The sequence below is a fragment of the Nycticebus coucang genome, chromosome 7, assembly GCF_027406575.1.
Source record: "Nycticebus coucang isolate mNycCou1 chromosome 7, mNycCou1.pri, whole genome shotgun sequence".
NCBI lineage: Eukaryota > Metazoa > Chordata > Mammalia > Primates > Lorisidae > Nycticebus > Nycticebus coucang.
Window position 1 is genome coordinate 96,258,113 of NC_069786.1, and position 24,526 is coordinate 96,282,638.

Below are 24,526 nucleotides of genomic sequence, written 5' to 3' on the forward strand. Positions count from 1 at the left end.
CAGGCTGGGGCTGGGTTCAAACCCATCAGCCCTGATGCATGTGGCCAGCACTCTAACCACTGAGCTACAGGTGCCAAGCCCCATATCCAATTTTGGTATGAGGCTAATGATAGCCTCATAGAATGAGTCAGGAAATATTACCTTCTGTTTTATTTTCTGGACGAGATTGTGGAGAATTAATATCATTTCTTTTTTTAATGTTTGGGTGGACTTACCAGTAAAACCAGCCAAGCCTGTTACCTTCTTTATGGGAAGGATTTTTGCTATTGACTCAATTTCTTTAATAGATATAGGCTTATGCAGGTTATCTATTTCTCCTGTGTGATTTTGGGTAGTTTGCATCTTTCAGGAAATTGGTTCATTTCATATAAGTTATCAAATTTGTGGGCATAGAGTTGTGCTTAATATTTACTTCTTATAACTTTAATGTCCCTGGGATCAATGGTAATTACTACTCTTTCAGTCTAGTCTTAGTAACTTGGTTCTCTCTCTCACGCACATGCTCTCTCTCTCTTAGACTGGCTAGTATATTGTTTAATTTCCACATATTTTGGGAGTTTCCAGCTATCTTTCTGTTATTGACTTCTAATTTTATTCCATTGTGTTGGGAGAACATACTGAGTATGGTTTCTATTTTTTTTAATTTGTTAAGGTGTGTTCTATGTCCAGAAATATGGACTCTTTTGGTGAATGTCCCACATAAATTTGAGAAAAATTTGAATAAAGTCCATAAATGTCCACTATATCCATTGATTTTCTGTGTTATTGAGTTCAACTATATCCTTATTGATTTTCTGCCTACTGGATCAATTCCTGATAAGGGGGTGTTAAAATTTCCAGACTAATCATGTCTATTCTTTCCTATTGCATCAGTTTTAGCCTCTTGTATTTTGATACCTTTTGCTATTCCATCCATTTTTGGCATAAAACTGGTTTGGGTCTATTGTCACATGTATGTTAAGGATAATTTTGTCTTCCTGAAAAATTGCCTCTTTTATCATTATGCCCCTCTTCATTCCTGAACATTTTCTTTGTTCTAAAAGCTTCATCATCTAAAATTAATATACATATTTTCGCTTTCATTCAACTGTTAGTGACTTTCTCCATCCCTTTACGGTGAATCTGAGTATGTTTTTATATTTAAAATGGTTTTTTTGTAGACCACACAGAAGTATAAGCAGGTCTTATTTTTCTATCATCTTTGACAGTTTGGCTTTTAATCGGTATATTTAGACCGTTCATGTTTAAAGAGGTTATTAGTCATGCACTGCATAACAAGGTGTCAGTCAATGATGAACCACATACATGGTGGTGGTCCCATAAGGTTATAATGGAGCTGCCCTATACATTTTGACTATTATATTCCATATTTTTACTGTATCTTTTTTATGTTTACATATATTTAAGTACACAGCTCCTTACCAACATGTCACAACTGCCTACAGTATTCAGTATGGTCATATGCTATTCAAGTTTATAACCTATGAGTAATAGGCCATACCATATAGACTTATCATCTAGGTTTGCATAAGTACACTCTATACTTAAAAAAATAGTGGCCACCCTAGAGTTTGCAATATAATTTGCAATTGATCTAAGTCCACTTTCAAGTCATACTATTTGGCTCCACAGTTAATAAGGCTCATTCCTTCTTCCTTCCTATCCCTTACAACAATGCTATAATTTCCCTTATCTATAAGCTAGAATCAGCCAATACACTGTTGTTGTTATTACTTTGAAGTCATTACTAGAACAATTAAGAATAATAAAATGTTTTACCTCCATTTATTCCTTTCCTGATACTATTCCTTTCTTTTTGTAGACATGTGTTTTAGTTTCTGCTCTATATCATTTTCCTTTGGCTATAAGATTTCTTTTAGCACTCTGTCACCCTGGATAGAGTGCTGTGGCATCATAGCTCACAGCAACGTCATACTTAAGTGAACCTTCTTGCCTTAACCTCCCAAGTAGCCCTGTAGTAGAAATACAGGAGTCCATCACCACACCAGGCTTGCTTTTCTCTATTTTTAGTAGAGATGGCATCTTCCTCTCAGGCTTGTCTCTAACTCCTGAGCTCCAGCTATCCATCCTCCTTGGCCTCCCAGAGTACTAGGACTACAGGCCTTAGTCACCCCACCCGAACTCTTAATATTTCTTGAAAAATAGGTCTACTGGTAACAAATTTCTTCTGTTTTTGATTTAGAAAGCCCATTTCTCCTTCGCTTTTGAAGGACAATTTCAGTAGATAACAGAATTCTAGGTTGGCGTGGGATTTTTTTTCTTTCAACACTTTTAAGTATTTTGCTTCATTGTGATTTTGCTTGCATGGTTTCTGATGAGATATCCTACATAATTCTTATTATTCCTCTATAGATAAGTTGTGTGTGTGTGTGTGTTTAATTGTTTGGCTCTTTAAGATTTGGGTTTTTTGTTTTCTTCAGTTCATACATAATATGCCTAAGTATAGAATTGGGGCATTTATCCTGCTTGCTGTTCTCTATGTTGGTCTCTGTCAGACTTTTGGAATATTCTCAGACATTATTACTTTATATATTTCTTTCCTTCCTTTCCCTTTTTCTTCTGAAGTCTCATTAAGCATGTATTACACTTTTTGTAATTATCCCACAGTTCTTAGATGTGTTGCTCCTTTTCTTTTTTCAAAAAAAATTTTTTGAAACAGAGTCTAACTCTATCACCCTGGGTAGAGCGCCATAGCTCACAGCAACGTCAAAATCTTGGGCTCAAGCAATCCTCTTGCCTCAGTCTTTCAAATAACTTGGGCTACAGGTGCCTGCCACAAAGCCAGGATAGTTGTTCAAGATGGGGTTTTGCTCTTGTCCAGACTGGTGTCGAACTCCTGAGCTCAAGCCAACCACCCACTTTGGCGTCCCAGAGTGCTGGGATTACAGGCATGAGCCACCACATCTGGCTCAATTTTTATTTTTCTTTGCATTTTAGTTTGCAAAGTTTCTATTGATATATCCTTAATGCTTACTGATTTTTACCCCCTAGGGTTCACTTAGTCTACACTTGATAAGCCAAACAAAGGCATTCTTTATTTCTGCAACAGTGTTTTCAATTTCTAGATTTCTTTCGATTCCTTCTAAGAATTTCCATCTCTCTGTTTACATTATCCATCTATCTGCTTTTGTCTGCTAGTTTTTCCACTAGAACTCTTAATATATTAATCCTAGCACTTCTATCTAAATTTCAAGTTTCCTATCTTCTAATTCTAAATTCTGTAAGAATCTTCTAATTATCACAGCTGAGTCTTGTTCTGATGTTGTGTTTGTTCTTGCCTTTTGGCATGTTTTATAATTTCTGTTGAAAGCAGGACATAATGTTTCTGATAATAGAAATCAAGGCAATCAGGCTTCTAATGTAAGGTTTCACGTGCATCTGGCGAGCAGCTGGGCTGTGTTTCTGGTTTTCTGTAGCTGTTGGTACCAGACGCTTTAGTTTTCTCCAATTTCTTTGTTAGCTTCTCCCCCCTAACCTTTGTTGCCCCTTAGGTTTCCCTAATAATTCTTTCTTAAATAGAGTATCTGTCTTGCAGCTCACTCCATTGTAAACCACTGTTATTATACGAGTACCCCATTGATACGGTGGCAAGTTATTGGAGAAGAAAAATATTCTATAATTTTATGATTAAATCTCAGGTATTTTGCTGGGCCTGAGATTATTACAGGGAACCTGAGATAATCAAGATATTTCTTAGCTTTATTTTTTTCCTGCAATTATGAAATACTGAAAGGCTAGAATGGACTAGAGTTGCCTAATCACTCTTTCCCAGGTCAGATAAAGCTCTAATAAAGTAATTTCCCTTGAGGGGCAGGTCCTGGTTGTGGAGAACACTTTGATCATATCTCAAATAGGTTATTTTTCCTCTTTTTCTACTGGAAGTCTGAGGGAATTTTTGCCCCATCTTCCCCATGAGAACCTGGTGGAGCTCTTATAGGTAAAATGCACAAAAATATGTTTCCTCCCCAACCCTCAAACCTTCCACTCTCTCAAGGGTGGGCTTCTGGGAATTTGTAAGTTTTGAGTTAGTCTGCACTCAGCCTTCAGCAATTCATCAAACTATGTCAGTGTTCCTCCTCTGGGTAAGCTCCTCTGGCCTGTGATTCTCTGGACTCCTTCCTCTCTTTTCAGTTTTTGAAGGTAACAGTTTGCCTGTGACCTCAGTTTTCTGATGGATCTGAAAAAACCCATTGATTTGTTTGTTTGCTTGAGACAGAGTCTCACTATGTCACCCTTGGTAGAGTGCTGTGGTGTCACAATTCACAGCAACCTCAAACTGTTGAGCTTAAGTGATTCTCTCGCCTCAGCCTCCCAAGTAGCTGGGACTACAGGCAGCCACACAATGCCCGGCTATTTTTTGGCTGCAGTTGTCATTGTCGTCTAGCAGGCCTGAACTTGGCTCAAACCCGCCAGCCTTGCTGTATGTGGCTGGTGCCCTAGTCACTGAGCTATGGGCACTGAGCCTGTTATTTTTGTTTGTTTAGCTTTTTTCTTGCTCTGTAAATTGGTCTTTCAAGACTTTTATATTTCAGAAATGTTTCTTAATTCATAAGATTGTTGAGAAAACCAGATGTTATAATGTGTGAGAAATGCCTACATGGGGCCAAAGAGGAAATAATAATTACAGTAACCAGTTTCACACATACTAACTCAATTAACTCTCACAAAACCCAATAATGTAGACAAGGATTATTATTCCCATTTTACACATGTGGAAGCTGAGGTGCAGAAAGCTTGTGTGTCTAATAGAGGATTATAACCTGATAGGCTGCAGGGCACAGGTTGGCATCCTCAGTGCCCCCAGTCACATTCCATTCTCACTAGACTTGCCTTGTCCTGACCAGTTGTCCTAAGGAGTAGAATCTGCCTCTTCACCAATCTCATGGGTGAACTGCTGCAGCCATAGCCAGATCTCCCTGACTCTGCATCCCGTCTGGGGATGGGTCTGGAGCTACTGCCTTCTTTGAGTCTCTAGTCTTTCTAGATTACCCATCAGGGCACATCTGCACCCTAGTCTATCTCACACCCCTGATAGTTGTTCCAGAGATAGCATCCTGACCTTACTCAGATTATAGACAGAAAATTTGAGGAAAGACATTTAAAAAATGAGGATTAACAAGCTATGAATATTATCAAAAACTCACCCCACGCACGTGTGTGTATATGCACACTCTCACATCCCAGTCTGTGACTGGTTCTCAGATATCCTTGCACTACCAAATGGAATAAGCGCAGCCACATCTTTCCTGGGAAAATAAATGACAGAAAGTAAATAAAGACAAACAAGGTACATAATTTGATGTAGCATCGAATTAGAAGTCTCAATGTTCCTGGCTATTTAAAGCCTGATCTCCTTTCCATGATGAAGGCGATGGCACATGTCCAGGAGAAGCACCCGGGAGGCTGAAACACAGCGGACCTCTCCTGAGACCTGCTGCTCTGGGCCTTCACACCTGAAGACTTCAGCAAAAGTGACTTTTTTGCGCTTATTCCCTTGTGGATAGCACATGCCTTTGTGAATTATTCTTTCATGGGAACCACAGGGAAGTGAATGGTGTTGGGAATTCAATTTGTGGTCAACCCAAACCTTCCTTGTCACTTCTTTCTGATGCCTCCTATTTTCAGCAAGAGCTCTCACCAAAAGAAAAACAAAACAATTGGTTTTTCATCAGCATTTCACCCATTGATCTAAAGAGCACTTTATGAGGGATCAATTTACATCAGATGAGTATTCTAGCATTGCTGTTCATTAGAATTCATTAGCAGCTAAAATCAATTTTCCATTCTATGCATTTTACTGCTCTGAAATCACCTATCCACCATAGCTTTCTAACAATTTTGGGGTTAACTCAATACATAATATCTCCCTTTCACGCTAACAACAACAACAACAAAATCAGTGTCCAACCAGCCCTGTACTGGGAGATTTTTAATGACTGCCTTTCCAAAAATGGGAGGGGGGTTTGATTTGTGGCATTTGCCAACTTTGGTGATATAAATTCTGACATCATGACCAATTTAACTTGCCCACATTACATCACCGAGCAGGGCATTGAAAATTTGTTTAATTGTAAGTTTATATAATTTAATTTTTAATAATGGCTATATTTAACAATTATTTCACAATATCTCCTAAAAATTCAACAATCAGCAAGCTGGTTTGAATAGTAGAGAACAGCATGGTGGAGGAATGAATAAGCATCCTAGTAAGAAGGACCTTGGATTTTGCCTAAGAGACCATGGATGACCAGCTTTTTCTCTGGCTTTAATGGCTAGAATAAGTAATCTCCTAAGAGCCATCCTCTGGAAGTTGTAGTTTCTATAATTTCACAGTCTTCCTTTACCACCTCAAAGAATTCACTCTGCCACCCTTTGAACTAAGCACTTGCAGATTTCTTTCTGCTCAAATGCCAACGAAGTGAAGTAATAATAATTTTCAACAACGATAGCTAACGTATTTGGCCAGGAATGTCTTAACTTGATAAATCCTCACAACTCAATGAGGTTGATGCTATGATTATACCCATTTCAAAGATGAGTAAATGAATACATAGGTAAGTTAAATACTTTGCTGAAGATCTCACACCCTGGCCTCTGAGCATTTAATCAGCCTAAATGAACCCTAACATTTTCCATTACAGAGGGGACACATTTTAGGACTATTTAGAGTTAGCATTTCTAAAGGAAAAGCTGACAAAACAAGAAGTGTTTATCATAGAGCAGGTAAGCAAAAGAAATTTCCTTGTGCTCCCAGGGTAAGTTGTTTTTAATGGCTCAAATTTTAAAATGCGTGCGTGACCACAAATCATAGCCCCTTACTTTTTTATCTAATATCTATAGTAGTTCCTTACAAAGGAAAGAATTCTTTATTAATTTTTAAAACTATTTCCTTACTATACAATGAGAAGGATGGCAGCATTCAGTTACACAAACTTCCATAAACAAATTAGATATTCCCTTACCCCCCAATAAAATCTTATAAGAAACCACCAATTACTGTGAGAATTATCTTCATTTTAACCATCTGGTCCTTCTGAATAGAGAGAGTGTGTGCACATGAGCCTGAGACATAAGACAGAGAACTGTTGTTATCTTGATATATTGCAACATGTGAAAATAATTGCTTTTAGTGTGGTTAATACTCATATCACACACAATACAACTTTAGGGCAAAATTCTTGTCTGTGTTCCATATAAATAATTTGACTCCAACATTTAACTTTCCTTCTATGTACAAAACTGACTAGACATTCTAAAACTGACTTAATTTTGCATAAAATTTTCCAAACTAACTCAATGATGAAAGTCCATACACAAGATGAAAAAGGAGTCAGTTTGTCGATTTCCATAATGTGCATGAACATGTGATTTTGAGTTAAAAAAAAAAAAACATTAAGTATATGCACTCTGTGTGCTGGTTATTTTCTGTTTATCCCTTGAATGTATTCCTCACCTCCACTGCCCTACTGTGCACCTTGAAAGCTCACTTCTATCATTTTCTTTCCTCAGGCCCCTCTGCCCTTGGGCTTCAAGATGATTCAGGCCAACAGCAGGAACTGACAGAACGCTGGAACATGGAAAAGAGATGGAATAATGGTTTTATGCCCCTGCCAGGATTCTGAGGCCACAGATTCTGTGGTGCAGCCTCTCCTATGCTCCTATCCCCTGGCCTTTTCAGACCTCTGGTAGCAGCATGTCCCCAACACCCTCTGACTCCACCTCTATCAACAGGCCCTTTGTTAAATCACTTCGGTTAAACACTTTGCATGTGCCATCTGTTCCCTGCCAAGATATTCACTGAAACATCGTATTTCAAAGAAATTAAATATAGCTATCAAAAATTTTCTAAATGTTATATATTATTTGTTATATATGGTAACTTGTCATTTATATAGATGTGCATGTGTGTCTGTGTGCATATATATACACTCCTCTCTCGATGTTCCTTGAAACAGAGAGGAAGTCCTGGAATTATTTGATTCAGATAAAATTGACATAAAGCAACTTTACAGGCAATGCACCTGTCGCATAAATTGAGATATCCTGAAAATGAAAACACCTGTTTTAAGGTGGTATGTAGTCTCTAACCATGGTTTTCACTATTACGCAGTGACAGCAGAGGCCAGAAGAAAATAAGATCCCTTCTATTCCGAGTTGTAAGATGCTGATTGCACTTCCATGGTTATGTCGAAGAACTCTATTTGGTTGCTTTTTACACTTTATATCTGTAGATTTCTTCCAGTCAAACACAAACACAAGTCAAAAATTTTAACAATAGCTAACACTTATTGAGCCAAATATTGCTTGGGACATAAATACACTGAAAATTATTTATTATTTATTCGAAACGCCAAGTAAACTAAGTGCCCCACTTTTAAAAATTTTGTGGGAATTTTTGCTAAATTTGGCAACTGTACGCATGTGTGAATGGCTACCATATTGGGCAACATAGATGTAGAACATTTTCATAATTGAAGAAAATTCGAGGGAAGAGATCTGTTCTGCATTATCAGTTTCTACTGTGCGCTTATTCTTAATAAAAACTAACAGTAATGCTTTGCGTCATCATCTCACTATCTAAGGAGCAACACATTTTGACAAAAACAGACATTTGTGTGGGTTAAAATCCTGAAAACGTACACTTTATTTATTTTCAGCATAAAATAGAGACTGAGCCTTCTGAGCACCATGTTTAAAATTAACATGTTAGACAATTAGGTAGTCATTTTCCTAATAATTATCCCTTTAAGATATTCTTCCTTTTAGTACCGTACAAGGACATTACTTTAAAAAAAAATTATTGCAAAATTCCATACATAAATTTGCTTAATACATACTTGTACAGTTTCAAACATAACCATAAGGCTTGACATTCTTTTGTGATGTGTGTTACTCTCATGGGATCATTCAGATTTTGTCCCTTACAATTTTCTACGTCTTGCTAGAAATATTTGTTCTTATGTTTTAAATTGCCCTTCAATCAGCACCTGGTGAATATGTAGCTAGACTCCTCAGTAAATTATTTAGAAGCTAAAGAAATAGATTGTATTAGAGGAAGGTATTAAGAAAATTGACCTCTGGTTCTCTAATAAAAGTGGGAGAGACAGGGCCCTTCCAGCCCAATCAATGTCATTAACTGGTTATTGGAGTGAGTGAATGATTCTCTCTACCCGTTCTCTTCTAAGTTTAGGGGGAACTAATCTGGTCAATTAACCTTTGCCAACATGGATTTGAAGCAATTTGGAAGAATGGTATTTTTTATTTCCCTGGGTCATTCTTTTGTCCCATGCACTTTAAGAGGAAATTCTATCCAAGACATTCCAACAGATACAGAAGGAAAAATCCCGATTCCCCTAATGCTTGAGAAGTGAAAATCACAAGCAGGCAATGGGCCTTTATTTCTGGAGGGAGACAGCTGGAGCGAGCTCTCTCCAAGGGGCTAAGAGCATCTTGCTCTTTATTCGGCTTCTCTGATGAGGCCTTTAGTTGGGCATCAGTTTACCCATTGGTAAGTGGAGTTGAATAATATATACTTACCACTCCATAGTAAATGAATATTGAAGATCTTTGGCTAAAGAGGGCTATGAATATGTAAAAGCACTGTGAATACAAATCAAGAATTCATGACTTAGTAAAAGCTCAATATGTTGATAAATCTTGAATTTTTGCAAATGCTGAGATGTTTCACTTTTATTCAGAATATATAATAGTTAGGGATTGAGGTTTAGCCAGAGAGACTTTATGCAAAGGACACATATGTAACTATGTACAGTAAAAAGCTGTACATCTGGCATGTTGGGGGAAATTGGAGGCACCAATCAGTCAAAAGTTCTGACTAACATTTTTCATTGCTTCTGGTAGTTCTCTTGTTTCTTGTCTTGCCTCTCTATTAAAGACTACGTGAAGGGGCAGTGAGGTGGGGGAAATTCGCAATTTTACTCAGGCAGAGTTCCCATTATTTGCCCAAAGTCCACTGACACACAGACGTCATTCAGCCCCACCCTAATGCAAGGCTGAAAATAGCCAAGGAAAGCTCCATGTTTACAAATCATAAGGTCCTTTGGTGTGGCATTGTGGCATTATGGCATGAGGAGAAAATGCTGAAATGGGACACGTACACACAAATGTAGCCATGCATGAGTGTGGGCAGAGCCACTCCTGGCCCATTCTGTACCTGGCACTACTTAGAAAAAAAAGGCCACTTCCTCTGGACAGAGGCAGACCCCACATCAGAGGACGTGATTTGGTAAGCCTCTACTTGCCTCTTTACCCAGACACCTGCACTGTAAACAACCCACACAATCACAAGAGATGACCCTTAATATGAATGTGGGGGAGTCTGTTGGTCTCTTTGGAAGGATGGATCTGTCTATGTGAAGAAACTTTATCAGGTTAAATTTACTTGGTCCACAAATCCTTGTGCTCCTCAAACGTGGCTTTTTAGGTAATTTGAGGTTGTCATCTTTTTCCCATTTAGAACTACAAAGTTAGTTCAAAGGCTATGAATACATACCAGAATTGACTGTGAGCTTCCTAGTAGCCAAGGCAAGAAAAGGCAACTCAAGAAGTTCAAATATCCTCTATCAGAAAAAGAAAACAGTATTTCCATTTCACTGGTGAGATAATGATCTTTTTTTACTTGCAACTCTAAAGAAATTTCTTACATGGAATTTCACTTGAGAACACTTAGAAATGTTAGAAACAATAAATGTATTGATAGTTTAATGCTAAAGGCAGTGGCAAGCATATGGTGTCAGTTTCTTATAGCAAACCTTGATAATAGCAAAGCCTAGTTGAGTTAATTCTGAAAAGGCTGAGCTAATTTTTCTTAAAGTGGCTCTTCTGGTGCCTGACTTAATCAAAAGACAGAACTTCTGAGAAAGTAAATACCTAACTCAGTCCTCAGACTAGCTGTTTCTAGAAGTCATTTGTAGTCACCTTCTGGGCAATTACAGAGTTTTTACTTCACCCCAGGAAAGGAAGAAAAAAAAAGAGCAAGTCATGTATATTTCATAGCAAGGTGGTCAACTTTCCTCACTTGAATTAGACTGTGATTTATTTTAAGATGATGTCTTCCCATCCCTGGGAGGAGTTCAAGGTCCTTTCTTTCATGTATTGACAGTAGCAAAGATAGTAGTTTTACATTTTGTATTGTTTGCTGAATGCCTTTATTTACCAATGTAAATTGATAATTCTTTTGGGGGCCCCAACTCTGAGGGGTGGCTGATACGGGTCCATTAAATTTCAATGTCTAGCAATTACTGCTATGGATTATCTTCACAAAATAGTGTTTCCCAAAGTAGCAGATAGTAAGAATCAGATCTGCTGATGGGGGCAGGGCACGACCACCCTTGTCCTATGATGGTGCTGAAGATTGCAAAGCGTCTCCTTACAGTATAACCTGTAAGCTGTCTCTGATGTAGGGAAATTTCCCTTATGTTTGGATGTTCCTTCTGATGTTAAACATCCCAACTTGATGTTTACCAGCAATGGAATTAGTTACAAAATGTATTCTCCCAGATAATCTAATGAGTTAGTCTGCCATCTGGAAATATTTAGTAGTGTCCAACTGAATATGGGAGAATGATTGATGAAAATGATTTACCCTTGATCAAGTTCACACTGAGTCACTCTTATAGGAGTAAGATATTGGGGCCAAGTGTCATTTTTCGGCAGTCCTCATTTCTGCTAATAAAAGTGGGCATCAGTGCCTTGGATGACACTTACCTCCCCTTCTTTGGTGGATCTGCATTATTCCACCTTGTACCTTTGTGTTCTTTGTTTCTGTATTACCTACCCACTGGCATATTTTCCTTGAAGGTAAATACCATGACTTCAACAAACATTCCTACATTTTAGAGAAGGGAACACTTGAAGATGGCGGCCAAGTAACAGCTTCCTTGCAACTAAACATGGTGAGTCTGGGGAGACAAGACTCTAGGCATCTCTGGCTGGTGAGATCTGCCCACAAACATCACTGAGGGGACACAGGGAGTCAGCAAGAGACTTCTGGACCCACGGAGGAGGACAAAAGCAGTGGAAAGTGATTGCGTGTGTTCATTCAGTCTAATCCTGCTGGCAGCTGTAAGTACAGCAGCAGTGAGATTGCAAACTGGAAAGGCCTTACCTGTGAGCTGCTTTGATTTTTTTGGACTTGGCCCTCAGTTGAACTACCCTGGGAGAACTTGGGCAAGAGTGCAGAGGACTTTAAGCGTTGTCTAGGGCCCCAGACTGAGCCGCTGAGGCAGACAGAGCTAATAGTGGTCAGCTGTAGGACGCCCAGAGCCATTGTGGGAGAAGTGCCCTGGCAAGTTCTGCCCTCAGGGTCAGAGAGCAAGGATTGGCTGGGAGCTAGTAATCTAGTGACTGAGCAGCCTAAAGGTGGGGACTGAGATGCCTTGCAGCCTTAGCCCTCAGGGCATAAGTGAGACCGGTTTTGGCACATTGGGTAAGTGGATAGCCACTCCAGGAGTGATCCCAGTGACAAGTTTTCCTAGGAAAACTTTGGCTTTGCCAAGTTTAGCAATTAAAGTGCCTTTTACATGGGCTGTGGAGAGATTTAGGTTCTCCACTGTAGGCTTTCCACCCAGCGGGCTTTGAGAAATTAGCAGAGGCCTCCAGTCTCCATCTCATACAGGCATATCAGCATTGCGATTAACATCTCATACCCCAGAAGATTACCTGTTGCCCAGAAAATATTCAGAGGCACGGCAGCTTAAAAAGCAAGAGAAAGTGAAAGGAAAATTAGGGCAAGGAAACAGATAAAAGAAATCACTCATGAGAAAGAATCAGCAGAAAAGTCCTGGCAACATGAAAAACCGGTCTAGAGCAACCTCCCTCAAGGGACCGTGAGGTAGCTACTGCAGAGGATTCCACCTACAAAGAAATGTTAGAAATGACAGAAAGGGAATTTAGAATACAGATGATGAAAACAATGAAGGAAATGAGGGAAACAATGAAGGAAACTGCTGATAAAGTGGAAAATAACCAAAAGGAAATCACAAAACAGAATCAAATAAGAGATGAATGATATGAAGAATATAGAAAAGATACAGAAGAGCTGAAGGAACTGAAGCAGTCAATTAGGGAACTTAAAGATGCAATAGAAAGTATCAAGAACAGATTAGACCATGCAAAAGAAAGAATGTCAGAGGTAGATGACAAAGCTCTTGAGATAACTCAGATTCTTTAAAAGGCAGAAAAGAAAAGAGAGAAAGCAGAATGTTCACTGACAGAAGTGTGGGACTTTATGAAGCATTCAAACATACGAATTATAGGTATCCCAGAAGGGGAAGAAGAATGCCCCAGGGGAATGGAAGCCATACTAGAGAATATTATAAATGAAAATTTCCCAAATATCACCAAAGATTCTGTCACACTCCTCTCAGAGGGATATCTGACCCCAGGTCGGCTCAACTCTAACCGAGCTTCTCCAAGACACATTGTGATGAACCTGTCCAAAGTCAAGACAAAACAAAAGATTCTTCATGCTGCCAGGAATAAGCACCAGTTGACCTACAGGGGCAAATCCATTAGAGTAACTAAAGACTTCTCTAATGAAACTTTCCACCCAAGAAGACAATGGTCATCTACCTTCAGTCTACTTAAACAGAAAAATTTCCAGCCCAGAATTATATATCCTGCTAAGCTAAGCTTTAAAATTGATGGACAAATCAAATCATTTACCAGTATACAAGTACTAAGAAAGTTCTCCACAACAAGACCAGCTCTACAGGAAATACTCCAACCTCTTCTATACACTGACCATCACAATGGATCAACAGCAAAGTAAGAACTCAGCAATTAAAGGACAGAACCTAACTTCCACACTGATGCAAAAGATAAAACTAAGCAATGGACCCTCACAAAATAAGATTAATAGAACACTACCATACTTATCAATTATCTCAATAAATGTTAATGGCTTGAATTCCCCACTGAAGAGGTATAGATTGGCTGACTGGATTCAAAAACACAAGCCATCCATTTGCTGTCTGCAAGAAACACAACTAGCCTCAAAAGACAAATTAAAACTCCGAGTTAAGGGTTGGAAGACAATTTTTCAGGCAAATGGAATTCAGAAGAAAGGAGAAATTGCAATCTTATTTTCAGATACATGTGGATTTAAAGCAACTAAAGTCAAAAAAAGACAAAAGTGGTCACTTTATATTGGTCAAGGGAAAAATACAACAAAAAGATGTTTCAATTCTAAATATTTATCCACCCAATTTAAATGCTCCCAGATTCTTGAAACAGACCTTACTCAGTCTGAGCAATATGATATCTGATAATATGTTAAACAAACATATAAGGGATTTAAATAAGACCCTAAAACAACTGGACTTAATAGAAGCACAAAGAACACTCCATCCCAAAGACAAAGAATATACATTCTTCTCATTGCCCCATGGAACATTCTCCCAAATTGATCATATCCTGGGCCACAAAACAAAACACAACAGAATCAAAAGAATTGAAATTTTACCTTGTATCTTCTCAGACCACAAGGCACTAAAGGTGGAACTCAACTCCAACAAAAACATTCAACCCTACACAAAGGCATGGAAATTAAACAACTTTCTGTTGAATGACACTTGGGTGCAGGAATAATAAAACGGGAAATCACTAACTTCCTTGAGCATACCAACAATGATGACACAAGCTACCAAAACCTGTGGGATACTGCAAAAGCAGTTCTGAGAGGAAAATTTATCATTTTATATGCCTACATTTGAAACAGAAAGAGAGTGCATCAACAAACTCACAAGCCATCTTACGGAATTGGAAAAAGAAGAACAATCTTCAGCCTAAACCCAGTAGAAGAAAAGAAATATACAAAATTAAATCAGAACCTAAGAACATGGGGAAGAGGGAGAGGGAGGGGAGTGAGGGGGGAGGATGGGTGGAGGGAAACAAAAAGAATAAAAGAAAAAAATTAAATCAGATATCAATGAAATTGAAAACAAAAGAATCATTCAGAAAATTAATGAAACAAGGAGTTGGTTTTTTGAAAAAATAAATAAAATAGATAAACTTTTGGCCAAACTAACTACAAATAGAAAAGTAAAATCTCTAGTAACCTCAATCAGTAATGATAAAGGGGAAATAACTGATGCCACAAAGATACAAAAGACCATCTCTGAATACTACCAGAAACTCTATGCCCAGAAATTTGGCAAGGTGAAGAAAATGGATCAATATTTGCAATCACACCCTCTCCCTAGACATATCCAGGAAGAAAGAGAGCCTCTGAACAGACCAATTTCAAGCACTGAGATTAAAGAAACAATAAAAAAGCTTCCAACAAAAATATGCCTGGGTCCAGATGGCTTCACACCAGAATTACATCAAACCTTCAAGGAAGAGCTTATTCCCATACTGCAGAAATTATTCTGAAAAATTGAGGAAGAAGGAATCTTCCCTAACACGTTCTATGAAGCAAACCCATCACCCTGATACCAAAACCAGGAAAAGATACAACTAAAAAGGAGAATTTCAGACCAATTTCATTAATGAAAATGATGCAAAAATTCTCAACAAAATCCTAGCCAATAGATTACAGCTTATCATCAACAGAATCATACATCATGATCAAGTAGGTTTCATCCCAGGGATGCAAGGCTGGTTTAACATACGCAAGTCCATAAACATTATCCACTGTATTAACAGAAACAAAAATAAAGACTATATGATCCTCTCAATAGATGCAGAAAAAGCATTCGATAAAATCCAGCATCCTTTTCTAATTAGAACACTGAAGAGTATGGGCATAGGTGGCACATTTCTAAAACTGATTGAAGCTATCTATGACAAATCCACAGCTAATATTTTACTGAATGGTGTAAAACTGAAAGCTTTTCGTCTTAGAACTGGAACCAGATAAGGTTGTCCTCTGTCACCTTTACTATTCAACATAGTGCTGGAAGTTCTAGCCAATTACAATTAGGCAAGACAAGGAAATAAAGGGAATCCAAATGGGAGCATAGGAGGTCAAATTCTCCCTCTTTGCTGATGACATGATCATATACTTAGAGAACCCCAAAGACTCAACTACAAGACTCCTGGAAGTCATCAAAAAATGCAGTAATGTCTCAGGATATAAAATCAATGTCCACAAATAAGTTGCCTTTGTATACACCAATAACTGTCAAGATGAAAGGCTAATTAAAGACACAACTCCCTTCACCATAGCATCAAAGAAAATGAAATACCTATCAATATACCTAACAAAGGAGGTGAAGGACCTCTATAAAGAAAATTATGAAATCCTAAAAAAGGAAATAGCAAAGGATATTAACAAATGGAAGAACATACCATGCTCATGGCTGGGAAGAATCAACATTGTTAAAAATGTCTATACTTCCCAAAGCAATCTACCTATTCAATGCCATTCCTATTAAAATACCAACATTGTACTTTCAAGATTTGGAAAAAATGATTCTGCATTTTGTATGGAACCAGAAAAAAAACCCGTATAGCTAAGGCAGTTCTTAGTAATAAAAATAAAGCCGAGGGCATCACCATACCAGATTTTAGGCTGTACTACAAAGCCATAGTGGTCAAGACAGCTGGTACTGGCACAAAAATAGTCATAGACATTTGGAATCGAATAGAAAACCAGAAAATGAAACAAACATCTTATAACTACCTAATCTTCGATAAACCAAACAAGAACATACACTGGGGAAAAGACTCTCTATCCAGTAAATGGTATTGGGAGAACTGGATATCCACATGTAAAAGACTGAAACTGGACCCACACCTTCCTCCACTCACAAAAATTGATTCAAGAAGAATAAAGGACTTAAATTTAAGGCATGAAACAATAAAAATCCTCAAAGAAAGCATAGGAAAAACACTGGAAGATATTGGTCTGGGGAAAGACTTCATGAAGAAGACTGCCATGGAAATTGCAACAACAAAAATAACAAATGGGACTTAATTAAATTGAGAAGCTTCTGTACAGCTAAGGAGACAACAACCAAAGCAAAGAGACAACCTACACAGTGGAAAAGGATATTTGCATATTTTGAATCAGACAAAAGCTTGATAACTAGGATCTATAGAGAACTCAAATTAATCCACATGAAAAAAGCCAACAATCCCATATATCAATGGGCAAGAGACATGAATAGAACCTTGTCTAAAGAAGGCAGACGAATGGCTAATAAACATATGAAAAAATGCTCATCATCCCTAATTATTAGAGAAATGCAAATCAAAACCACTCTGAGATACCATCTAACCCCAGTGAGAATGGCCCACATCACAAAATCTCAAAACTGCAGATGCTGGCGTGGATGTGGAGAGAAGGGAACACTTTTACACTGCTGGTGGGACTGCAAACTAGTACAATCTTTTTGGAAGGAAGTATGGCGAACCCTCAAAGAACTCAAGCTAGACCTCCCATTTGATCCTACAATCCCATTACTGGGCATCTACCCAGAAGGAAAAAAAATCCTTTTATCATAAGGACACTTGACCTAGACTGTTTATTGCAGCTCAATTTACAATCGCCAAAACGTGGAAACAGCCTAAATGCCCACCAACCCAGGAATGGATTAACAACCCAGGAATGGATTAACACCATGGAATACTATTCAGCTATTAAAAAAAATGGAGACTTTACATCCTTCATATTAACCTGGATGGAAGTGGAAGACATTATTCTTAGTAAAGCATCACAAGAATGGAGAAGCATGAATCCTATGTACTCAATCTTGATATGAGGACAATTAATCACAATTAAGGTCACGGTGGGGGTGGGGGAAGGGGAGAGCAGAGAGAGAAAGAAGGAGGGAGGGTGGGGAAAAGAAGAGCAGAGAGAGGGAAGGAGGGAGGGGGGTGGGGTCTTGGTGTGTGCCTCACCTTTTGGGGGCAAAACAGGATTGTAAGAGGGACTTTACGTAACAAATGCAATCAGTGTAACCTTGTTTCTTGTACTGTCAATGAATCCTCAACCATAACAACAACAAAAAAAAGGAAAGTGAACACTTTGTAACAGGAATCATCTTTGATAATAAGAATATAAAGATAGTATAGGAAAACTATAATTTATAGTCAGGCACTCTGCTTTGTATGCTTTGACCATATTACACACACATGCACATATACACAAATGCTGCAAGGCTGGCATAATTTTCCTCTTTTTTTATAAATGTGGAAACTTAAGTTCAGGCTAAACAATAGCCCAACTCACAGAAGTCTAAGAAGTAGAGTAGATCTACTGCCAGCTGAATCTTTCTGATCTCAAACCAAGTCCTATGTTGTTTTAAAAAGATCTTTTCTCAATGAGTTCACAGTCTAGGGCACTTGGCATGCTTTTGGGCCGTGAGCACCTATGACTGCTTTTTCTATGCTTAGCGAATTTCCCACCTACGAGTCTGTATTTTCCCAAGACAGAGGACATGAATTCATTTTCCCAGCCTTCCTTGAGTACGACTTACATTCCTTCAATTAGTTGCACATTCATAAGACTTTGATTTAGAAGGGAATGGAATAAAGTAACATGTACCATGTGGGTTCCATTCTATTAAGGGCATTCGCAGAGCCATCCAGCCTCAAGGCAGCAGAGGTAGAGATTCTGGAGGTGGCACTCAGTGTCCGGGAGCAAGGGGCCACATTCTGAGGCTGCTGCCCCCTGGTGCAGTAGCACCCTGACGTCATCCTACCCAACTTGATTTTCTGACTCTCCTAAAAATTCTCTGAGGATTCTAGTAACTTTTAGTAAATTCCTGGGTTTTTTTTTTTTTCTTAACTAGTTATTTTTAGTTTTGTGGGTTGTCAACTAGAAGATCTTGATTTTATTTCCTTCACAGTGACTTCAACACAATGAGTTATTTGATAGATTTGGTTTGTTGGTTGACAAATGATAAAGTGATTGAACAGAATAAATTAATGGAAGATAAACTGTCTAGTTTATCTTCAATGTGCCACAATGTATCAATGTATCAATATCAATATCCTTTCACAATTCAAGAACTAAAAACAATGCCGCCATGTGGCCTGATTAATACCGAAGAGCATAGGGTGGTCATGTCCCTTGATTGAAGCTGTACGTCTCCACATACGCAGTCTGGAATGACATAAATGCTTTTAGTAACTACATCATATGATTAATAAAGGGAACCTAAACACTTGTGGGATTTAGTGGTCAAAATTGAATATAAGCCTAAATATGTGAGGTAGTTCCAAAAGAGCCCATGTAGTTTTACATGGCATCAGTAATGGTTGAGGAAAAGCAGAACCTAACGAAAGTGGAATGGACTGAGTTCCAGACCCCCTCGGTTCCTAGGCATGAGGGAACAACAACTGCGTGGCCTCCAGCCAAGGGGGCCTGGAAAGGGACTTCTGCTTTGAATAAGAGGATGTGCAAGATGACAAAATTCTTGGTTCAGGACTGGGTGTGGTGGTTCACCCTTGTAGTCCTAGCCCTCTGGGAGGCCATGGTAGGTGGATTACTTGAGCTCAGGATTTTGAAGCCAACCTGAGCAAGACAAAGACCCCATTTCTACTAAAAATAGAAAAATTAGCCAGGCATGGTGATACATACGTATAGTTCCAGGTACTCAAGAGGCTGAGACAAGAGGATCTCTTGAGCCCAAGAGACTGAAATTGCTGTGAGTTACAATGCTACCACACTCTATCCAGGGTGGCAAATTGAGACTCTGTCTCAAAAAAAAAAAAGAAAAAGAAAAAGAAATAAAAAACCAAATTCATGGTTCAGTGACTCTATATTCCAGGATAGCATAGAATCACAAACTATGAATTACCCAAATGTGGAGTTTACAAATGTCAGCCACAGAGGTTCTTAGGTCAAGAGACTTATGCCTCAAGAACCTTGATTATGCATTAGAGGAATATTTAGATGAAGTTCATCTCTATAAGGCAATTTTTTTTTTTTTTTTTTTTTTTGTAGAGACAGAGTCTCACTACTTTATGGCCCTCAGTAGAGTGCCTTGGCATCAAACAGCTCACAGCAACCTCCAACTCCTGGGCTTAAGTGATCCTCCTGCCTCAGCCTCCCGAGTAGCTGGGACTACAGGCGCCCGCCACAACGCCCAGCTATTTTTTGGTTACAGTTTGGCCGGGGCTGGGTTTGAACCCGCCACCCTCAGTATATGGGGCCGGCGCCTTACCGACTGAGCCACAGGTGCCGCCCTCTATAAGGCAATTTAAATCCTTAATTTTAAAATCTAACTACAGGGAAACTGCCATGAAATGGACCCTATTCATCAAACATGTATTGGTTACAAAGTAAGGGGAGGACTTACTCCTAGGACACCCTCGGAGTGTTATCACTGGATGAGAAAGCTGACAATAAATAAAAATATGAAAAATGAGTAAAACATAGAGCAATTTGGAAGCTATGGAGGAAATTTTTTAAAAAGCAGTGAAACAGGATAAAAGGGAAGACAGGAGTGGAGTCAGTTTGCAATTTTAAATAAGGCACTCAGAATAGTTTTCATGGAGAAGGTGACTTTTGAGCAGACTGGAGGGAATTGTGGAAGCCAACCATGTGGCTATTTGAGAAAGAGCTTTCTTGGCAGAGAGAAGAGCACAAAGAACAAAGGCCTGAGGCAAGAGTGGCCTAGTGTATTCCAGGGGCGGCAAGGGGACCAGCGTACTTGGAGCCCAGGAAGCAGAGAGAGAGAAGTCGGAAAGGAGGTGAGAGGAAAGTCAGATCACATTGGGCCTGTCAGGTCATCGTAAGGACTTCAGTCCCGGAGAAGCGGCAGGGTAAAGAAAGCAGGAGACCCATTCTGGGATGTTCTGTAATTCACGTGAGCAATCCTGGTGGCCTGTCCATGCTGTTAGCAAGCCCACGGCGGTGAGAGGAGGTGGGAAGATTATAAATATATTTTAAAGGTAGAGCCAACAGGACTTTCCTGATAGATTGAACACCATGTTCCATGAAAAAGAAAAAGGGGCAAATCTAAGGCTTTAGGCCTGAAAAACTGGAAAGTTGAAATTGCCAACAAGTGGGTGGAGCAGATTTGGGGAAGAGGCTGAAAAGGTCATTTGGGGCCACGTGAAGTTTGCCATCCAAGGTGGAAGTGTTGAGTAGGCAGCGGGACCTCCTGGTCTACAGATCTAGGAAGGGTCTAGTTGGCACTGGAGAGAACTGGAGTGTGGGCAGCATCTGGGTACATAGAGTGTCATGATACTGGATGAGGAAGGAATGTAGATTTGGAAAAAGGAGGCCCCGGGGAGGAACCCTAGGTCACCCTCAGCATAAAAGCTTACAGAGAAGAGAAAGAGTTAGCAAAATACACCAAGAATGGGCAGGAATAAGATGGGAGAGAAACAAGCAAGTATTAGTGTTTTGAAGACTTCCGAATGCTACTAAAACACCTCATTCATTTTGCTTCTAGTTAAGAAAGAAAAATAGGCCGGCCATGGTGGTTTACACCTATAATCCTAGCACTTTGGGAAGCTGAGGTGGGAGGATCCTCCAGGCCAGGCATTCAAGAACAGGCTACACAAGGTGACAAGACATGCTGCCCCATCTTTATAAAAATTTAAAAATTAGCTGGGAGTGGTGGTGTAAACCTATAGTCTCAGGTACTAGGGAGGCTGAAGCAAGGAGATCACAGGAGTTTGAGGTTGTAGTGAACTATTGTGACACCAACGGCACTCTAGCCTGGGCAACAGAGTGAGAGCGTATTTCAAAAGAAAGGTGGGAAGGAAGGGAGGGAGGGAGGGAGGGAGGGAGAGAGGAAGGGAAAGAGGGAGGGAGGAAGGGAGGGAGGGAGAGAGGAGGGGAAAGAGGAAGCGAGGGAGGAAGGGAGGGAATCGTATTATAGCTCTTGAAAGGAAAAAGGAAAGAAACAAAGGGAGGAAAAGAAACTGTAATAAAAGAGACAATGGAAGATACAGAGGGAGAAGAAGAAAAGAAGGAAGTATATATAGTATAGTAGCCTTTTAGGCACAAATATTTTAAATCGTGTAAAAAAATTCCTAAACAGTAGGCCTAATCCTACTATAAAACTCATCTGCACTATTTTTAAGTCATCTGTAACATTTAATTACATCCTGCTATTTTTTTTAATCCCTGAGAAAGGAGGAAAGAAGAAAGGAATTATTCTAGATGTTTCCAGTTATTACAGTTAATCGTAACAACAACTTCGAGGTGTATAAATCATTAATCAGATTTTATAGATGATGAAACTAGTGGTTGAAAACTGTCTTATTTAAGCTGCAAAATTAGTAAGAAATAGATACTAGAATAGCTCACTGCCTCTCACACAATCAATGTAAGAAAAAAGTTCTAAAGATTTTTTCTGCTTAACTTTTCCTCGAGGGTGGGCTCAGTCCAAAGTTACCTGGAGTCTCTCAGGACTCCCTTAGTACGTACTATTTTGTGTTTAAATGGGATTATGCTTGTTAATGGGTAGTAAATAAATTATACTTATCTCTTTAATTAATCATTGCTCTGCACTATTTGTTACATTGCTAATGAAATATTTTTGTAATTATTTCACCATATGTGAAGGTAACACTTTAAACCTTTTAAAATGTCATCAAAGGATCAGCTTCTAGATTCTTCTGGGACAGTTATACTAGCATAGCATGGTTTTTTTAAAAAATAGGGTTTTTCTTCCTAACAAAACTCAATTAGAAATGTTATATGTGGAAAAGATTATGAAAAAGTGTGTCAAGAGAAGTCATATAATCACCTTGTATAAAATAAGCTGGCCAACAAATTGATGCTTGGATCATATAGTCTCCCTGGTATAGACCAGGGCACATAGAGGTGGTGTGATGCTAGGCAGAAAACAAAAGCTTTGGAGTTAGGAAGACCTGGCTTTAGATCCTGGCTCTGATTTCCTAGCAAGATTGAATTTGCAATCAGGTTCCTAATCACCTGTCCCTCATGCACCTTTCTGTCTTTGTTTCTGTCTCTGACTCAGCAGGTCCATCCTAGACATGCTCATCCAGAGGACACATCATCACACCTATCCCCAGGGCCCTGTGTCACCTCCATCCTCCCACCCCTATCCTCTGCATGGCCAAATGCAAAGACTTCAGGCCTTGTCATTGCCCTTAGAGAGTCCCACCCCACCCCAACCTTGCTGAGTCGTTGTCCAAATACTTCTTAATTATCTCTGATGCAGTCTCCTAGAATTTATCCTTCTCTACTCTGGAAAGATAAATGGAAGGAAAACAAAATGTGCACATTTCACATATGCTCACTTTTTTTTTTTTTTTTTTTTTTGCAGTTCTTTTTTTGGGCTGGGGCTGGGTTTGAACCCACCTACTCCGTTGAGCCACAGACACCGCCCACATGCTCACTTTTTAATGGTAAGCATTTCAGACACAAACCAATATATTTAGCTGCACTCTCAGGGTTCCTTGAACCAGCATCCTCTGGGGTTACAGAAGACAAAAATCTTAGATATTAATCACTTTAAATGTATTCAGAACTGTTTAGAGTCTGCATTAAAAAAAATCAAGGCCATTGCCGGTACACAGCAAGCATATTTGTTAAATAGATTATTTAAGTTGATCATGGCATTCTTACGTCATACCACAAACCTTAGTTAAATGTCTACAATAACTTTTAAAAAGCTTAAATGTTGCTTCATTTCATCAGGATTCCTAAAAGTTAATCAATAAAATTAATTAAAATTCATATTAGATCACTATTTGACAGTTTCTGGACACAAACATATAGCCTTTTCACATATTTTGTGGTTTCCAAAGCATCTTCATACCATTGGCTTCTCCATAACCCTGAGAGAGTCACTAAGCTAGGACTTATTAACCTTAACTTTTAGATGAGTAATATTAGGCTCAAGGATGCAATTTGGCCAACACCAGGAAATGGTGGTGCCACCATCAGAAACCAAATAGTCTAGCTTCAAACTCCCTTTGAAGTATAGGGCTTTTCCTTATTAATATCATCTGCCAAGTCAAGTCACCCAAGTCCGTAACATAAATCCAGAAGATGGGAAATAGCTCTACCAGGGCTGTCTCCAAACACCACTCTATTTGTTCATTGAGTGCTACAGACAAGTGCTATGAATTTGGAGAAAGAAATAACAGTTATTTGTGAACCATAATGGTCTAAAACGGTGGATCATTTTAGGAGTAGGTTTGGCTTTTGTGGTTTAGTTTACAACCATATTAAAAATTTGGGGGGGGGAAAAAGGACGAAAATCCTGAACTTCTACCAAATTTGTTGTCCTGATTCTGTTGGGTTTTTAAAAATCAATTCCCCAATTTTTACTATTTAAAACAGTCTGGAAATTATACAAGATTAAATGAACCCTAGAGCATGTGTCTTGAATAATTGACTAGCCATGTGAAAAAGGACCATGAACCCACTGGAGATCTTGAGTTAGGTGCTGTCCTTTCTCAGTGGCTGTAAGGACGTAAGGGAATAAGGAACCCAGGAGAGGTTCTCTCCTTTGGAGGCACCACCTGTGTGCTCGCTGTCCCAGAAAGCCTTCTACTTTTCTCTGTGTCCTTGAATACATTATTTTTTGCACACATTTAATGA